We start from the raw sequence: 6,000 nt of genomic DNA, 5'->3' as shown, positions 1-6,000 counted from the left end.
TTAGTCTATTTCATTGCTTCACCTAAATTTCTAATCCTTAAATAAAACAAAAAAGAGAAAAGGACAACAGAGAATATGTGCAAGCATTTCCAGGAGACATTCTGACCTGAAACGGGTTGCATTGCTCTACACTTCCTTATGTAATGGCCGGCATGTGAGTGCTTTGGTATCTACTTTGCCATCTCATAACACTGTCCCTGTTAATACATGCCAGACAATCTCCACTTCTGATCCTTGGAGAAGAAACATGGGAGTTTATTCAGTTTGTGACTTGTGCTTCAAATGTAACCCTGGTCAGGTTCTTGGATTCTTGATAGGAGTGTGAGATTGTAGTGGGAAAGTCTCTTTCACTGGCCTTTCAATTTGGAATCACAGTGTGTCCGGGAGGGTGCCTGGAAATGTCTGTTCTCTCCACATCAGCATCTTCCTGGCCTCAGAGTTTGATACAATTTTATAGCATTCCAAAAGTTAATACTTTTTTTTCGAAAATGTTATGCACTTTTGAGTTTTACAGTTAGGAATTTTTTTTCTTTTTTTTTTTTTTGTGACTAAATGCTTGGTCTAACTGGACGGAGCCATGTCTCCTCTAAAATGCTGATAGAAATTTCTTCCAGGAAGTAAGAGGTGGCCGCTAGACACACACACACCACGGAAGTTAGTCTTTCAGGCATGCAAACTGCTTCACAGATACCTGGTCCTTCAGAATAAAGGGCCAAGGCTTAAAAAGACCAAAGCAAATAAACAACAAAAACATGCTGAAGCCAGGCGGGGTAGTGGCGCATGCCTTTAATCCCAGCACTCGGGAGGCAGAGGCAGGTGGATCTCTGTGAGTTCGAGGCCAGCCTGGGCTACCCAGTGAGTTCCAGGAAAGGCGCAAAGCTACACAGAGAAACCCTGTCTCGGGGGGGGGGGGGGGGGGGGACATGCTGAGCAGGCAAATCTCTATTAGTGCGATGCCAGCCTGGTTTCCATATTGAATTTCAGACCTGCCAGGGCTATGTAGAGCAGGGCGACTTTGTCTCCAAAAACCAAAAACATAAATAAAGCACAAGCAAAACCAAAGATCAAGATGTCAGGTTTTCTTTAATGTGTTTTTAGTGTCTCTTTTTCTGGGGACAGTACAACTTGAAGTTCATTGCAGGAAAACAGGAGAGCCAAAGGAAACAATGACAATATCTTTGACCCCTTTTAGACACATATCCCCCCCCCCCCCCCCCCGTTTCTTAACTAGACAAAAAAAAAGAGGTTAGTACTCTTCCCACCTTGGCTTAAAGTAAAGTGTAAGTGAAAATATGTACTTATTTCATCAGAAAAAAAGCTTCTCTTAGCTAATGGAGGTCAGGTGTCCTCTTAGGAATGTGACTGGAAACTCCACATGCTAAATGTTATCATTGGCAAGTGTCACTTGTAATTACGGCAGAAATATCCAAAATACAGAATATGCTATAATAAGAAAATGTTTTAAAATTCTAAGGGCATTTTAATCTAAAGCATGCACAATCATATTTTGAACATAATTATTATAGATTGTAACATGATTTTATACATTGGAAAGAGTCTTGCTTGGAAAGTGGCCTGCTGCGGGCTATGGAGTGAGCTGAGATTCATGTATGTGGTTGGGTAGCTGGTGGCCATGCAAGGGACTAGAGCTGGGAACTCCTTACCAGGAACGGTTCTCTGTGCATAGGGCTGAATACATGTTCAAACTTCCTATGGGAAAACTCGTGCATTGCACGTGAATTTTATTTCTTCAGTTAATTGATTTTGCACATAAATGTGTACACGTGCCAATGTGGGAGCACATGTATATGTAGTTGCGTGTGTACTTGTTTAAATATGCATTTAGAGGACAGAGGAAAGCCTTGTGTGGTGTTTCTCAAGTGCTGCCCACCTTGCTTCTTTGAGACAGGGTCTCTCACTGAACTTGAAGGTAACTGGGTAAGCTCACCATCGAGCTTTCCATCCATCCATCCATCCATCCATCCATATAGCCTTCTGTCCATCCATCTGTCTGTCCATCTACCAATAGCTAGGATTAAGTACCACCATGTCTGGCATTTTTTTACATGGGTTCTGGAGATCAAATCCAGATTCTCATGCTTGGGCACCTAGCATTTTATCAGCTAAGCCATCTCCCCAGCCTGGATTTTAAGTTCTCTTCCACAGCTCTTCTATGAAAGAAAGCCTCCTTTAAAAATCGGTAGTTGTTGGAGTCTTATGGACACAACCATGTTGGTGAGACTTTGTTGGTGTAGCCTCGCTCACATTTCCAGTAGACACAACCTCACAGCAAACTTTCTGTTTCCCTATAATCTTCACTTCCCCTCTTCAGCCCTGGCCCCTGAGCCTTAGCGGCAGGCACTGTGTTGCAGATCACATGTATTAGCTGGGATTGTGCACCCCACAATCTCTTTTCCTCTGCATTTTGGTGTGTCCTGGTTTCTTTTAATAACCTCTGTTGCAATTGTAACAACTGAAGAAAAAGAGGCCACAAATTGAGAGAGAGCAAGGTGGGGGTGCACAGGAGGGTTTGTGGAGGAGAGGGAAAGGGGAAATGGTGTGTGATTACATTATAGTCTCAAAATTATTATTTTAGAAAAGGTCAGAAGAGCAACTCTCTCCCCCTGCACAAGGGACAGGGAGACCATGAGTCACCCAGGGTCACCCAGAGACCCTTCACAGGAGAAAGTGAAGGAAGAACTCAGTGAGGGCGTGAGATGTTTCTGCTTGTCCCAAAGCAAAGAAGAAAGTGTTTCAACAGGTTTCACCATAAAACTGGCCCTGAAAGCGTTAGTAATCATCTATGGGCAAGACTGGAAAGCTTAACATAAAACGGGCCTGTAACCGGCATTTCAGCTTTCCTTAATGCCTCTTTCTTTGCTTGTAGAGTGACAGTCAACAATGACATCACAGCAGAAGGCATGGGGAAGGCAGGCCCAGGAATTTCTATGCAAACAGCATCTCCAAGTGATCAGAAGGCAGCTGTGAGAGGAAGCAAGGCAGCCTAACTCACTCTCACCCTGGAATCTTTCCTGGACCGAATCTAAACACCCCGTGTGTTTCAAAGCTCTTCCCTCACTAGGAGAGGCAGAATTTAAGTGAGATTGTCTCTCCTAACATACGTCCTTTGACAATCCAGCTGGTGCCAGCTCCTGGAATCCTGTAAACCTGAACAGCAAGGCTGCACAGCAGATTCTAGGCTGGTGGCGACAAACAAGATTTCAGTCTCTGCCTTGCTCTGAAAACTTCCTTTTTCTACCAGCAGCACGGCCCTTGCCAAGAGTGACATAACCTTGAAATTATTTGTTACATTTTCCAGTGAACAAACCGGGCTTGTTAAGGAAATGGGCAGCCTGTATCATTAGCAAGAAGGACAATGGAGGACTCAGAGCTCGGCCTTGACGGGTGGGCTCAGAGCAGGCTTGCCTCTGGGAAATTTCTCTTGTTTCAGAAACAAGCCGGTATTTTCCCGGGGCTGCAGGCTGAGCCTACTTCTCGATGCTCTTAGGACAGGGGTGCCACCTTCTGTACCACCTGAGCGCTGAAACCCACCCCAGGCCACGGGATCTGCACACATGCACACCACCGGTTTGCTCATCTTTCTTTAAAGCAAACTGGTGGACAATTAATTAAAATCACGATAATAACTGGCACTGATGGCGTGTGTGTGTGTGTGTGTGTGTGTGTGTGTGTGTGTGTGTGTGTGTGATTATAATTTTAAAATTCTCTGAAGACTGAAATAGAAAACCAGGCCACAATCTTGTCAACTTAAGAATCACTTGAAGGTATGTCCAACTAAAGAGCAGTAGCCGTACATGGTGTGGTTCATGACAACAGGTAACATGTGTAAAGTGTTGTGATACTTGTTGGCCTCATAATGTACAGACAAGATGGTGACACCTGGCAGATGAATGCATACAGAAAAACTCTTCGTTTGGAGACAGCCTGTCACATGCACAGCAGGCACTTTCTGCTCTGCCTATCTACAATGCTGCTTCTCAGGTTAATTTTAATTCTGAATGAGTAATATTTGAGCAAATACATAGACCTCTGGTCTCCACATGCATGTATACGAACACATGAACATGTACACCTGCAGTAATATACACAAAATATTTTATTATCCCTCTTTTTCATAGATATTTTATTTTTAATAGGCATATAGCAGTTGAACATATTTACAGGTACACTGTGACCATCACCAGTGTATCAGGTAGGGACGATGGGTACATCCTTCACCTCAGACACTTGTACTTGTCATTTCTGTGTGTTGAAAACATTCAAAATCCTCTCTTGAACCAAGCATGTGTTCCCAGCATTTGGAAGGGGAAGCTGGAGCCAGGGAATTGCTGCGAGTTGGAGGTTACCCTGAGCCACATAGTATCTAGGACAGATTTGGCTGCAGCGTTTGTGTGTGTGTGTGTGTGTGTGTGTGTGTGTGTGTGTGTGTGTGTGTGTGTGAGAGAGAGAGAGAGAGAGAGAGAGAGAGAGAGAGAGAGAGTGTGTGTGTGTGTGTGTGGTGTGTGTGTGTGTGTGTGTGTGAACAAGTGTGTGTGTGAGTGAGAGGGTGAGTGACTTCCCCTAGTTGTTTTGAACTATTGGAATGCTGAGTTTTCCGTCGGCCACAGCTCTCTCACTGTGCTGTGAACATTAGAGGCTATCCCTCCCCTCTGACTGCTCCCAGTTTTCTTCCTTTGTTTTGTTCTTATTCTTCTTCATTTTATGTTTTGCATTTTGATTTTGTTGTTGGGCCTGCCCCTTATTTTAGTCGTTCTAGGGTGACCAAATATATCACTCTACTCCCTTCATCCCTGACAAAATTTTAATTTTTCTTAACTAAAACTTTGTAAAGAACTTGAAATATTTTCTCTTCATGAATGTCCACTTAGAATACAACCCTTTTGGTGAGCCATCATGCTATCTTGTACTGATAAGAAACACAGAAAGCCTCTAATTTACTCAACATTTAATATTGTGTTTCCTTTCCAGTGGGAGCAGAATGCCTCATGCCCTCACATCTGACTTTCCGTGTGCAAGCCCCACCACACACATAGGAGACTTTCTTCGACCCTGAGTGTTCGGTGCATTGACAATCTCTTCGCATTGTGGATCCAGATCCCCAAGTTCCAAACGGTTCTATTGGAAGATTATTAGAAATCAGAGCTTCTTGTCCTGAGTTCACAGAATAAAGTTGTCAATGGCCGTGTGTGGGCAGTCGCTGGTTTTACAAATGCACTACCTAGGCATGGCTTCCACACTGGCTGGGTTAGTCCTTATACCACTCTGCTTTCAGCACACTGTGGTAATAGCTTGAGAACACTAACAATATGGAGCATGGCTCTCTGCTCTGGAAGCCAATAGTGGATGCATCATGCTGATGCTTCCAGTAACAGCCCACTAATTTGCCTGCTGCACACTAGCTCAGTGGAGTTGGCCACCAAGTGTGTCTTCAGCTCTGCCTGTCAGGAGTGTCTGGAATGCCTCCATCTTGATTTAGCCTTTACTGATACTGTGCTCCGGCTTTTGAATGCGGAGGCAAGCTTCAAGGCTCTGGCTCTAATGGAAGAATCATTGATGAGTTCCCACCCACACTCCCTTTGCTTGAAAGTTCTTGTGGCTCGACCACAGCCCAAGGCCCTGCTCCTGTTCAAAAGGCCTGTCCGAGGAGAACTGCAACTCCGAACATGTCTCTGGCTTTGATGGAGTCCGATTTTTCCTTGTCGATCTCAGAGGAGTTGTCCTCCCATCTCAGTTTCCTGTTTTAGAGGAATAGTGGTTCAGACCAGGAGCTGATGGATGCTGATTGGAAGACACAGTCTTTTATTTTATTTTATGTATGTATGTATGTATGTATGTATTTATCTATTTATTTGTGTATTTGTTTGTTTGTTTTATCTTACACAAAAAGAGAATGCTTCTCTGTAAAGCACCCCTGTTCTTTATCTAAAGTTACTCAGAGAAAGCAAACCACCCTAGGCACACAATTCCCTCAAAGCAACG

Source organism: Peromyscus californicus, unplaced genomic scaffold (assembly GCF_007827085.1).
Source record: "Peromyscus californicus insignis strain IS unplaced genomic scaffold, ASM782708v3 Scaffold_8__1_contigs__length_139910024, whole genome shotgun sequence".
Taxonomy (NCBI): Eukaryota; Metazoa; Chordata; class Mammalia; order Rodentia; family Cricetidae; genus Peromyscus; species Peromyscus californicus.
Note: the sequence above shows the minus strand (reverse complement) of the source record.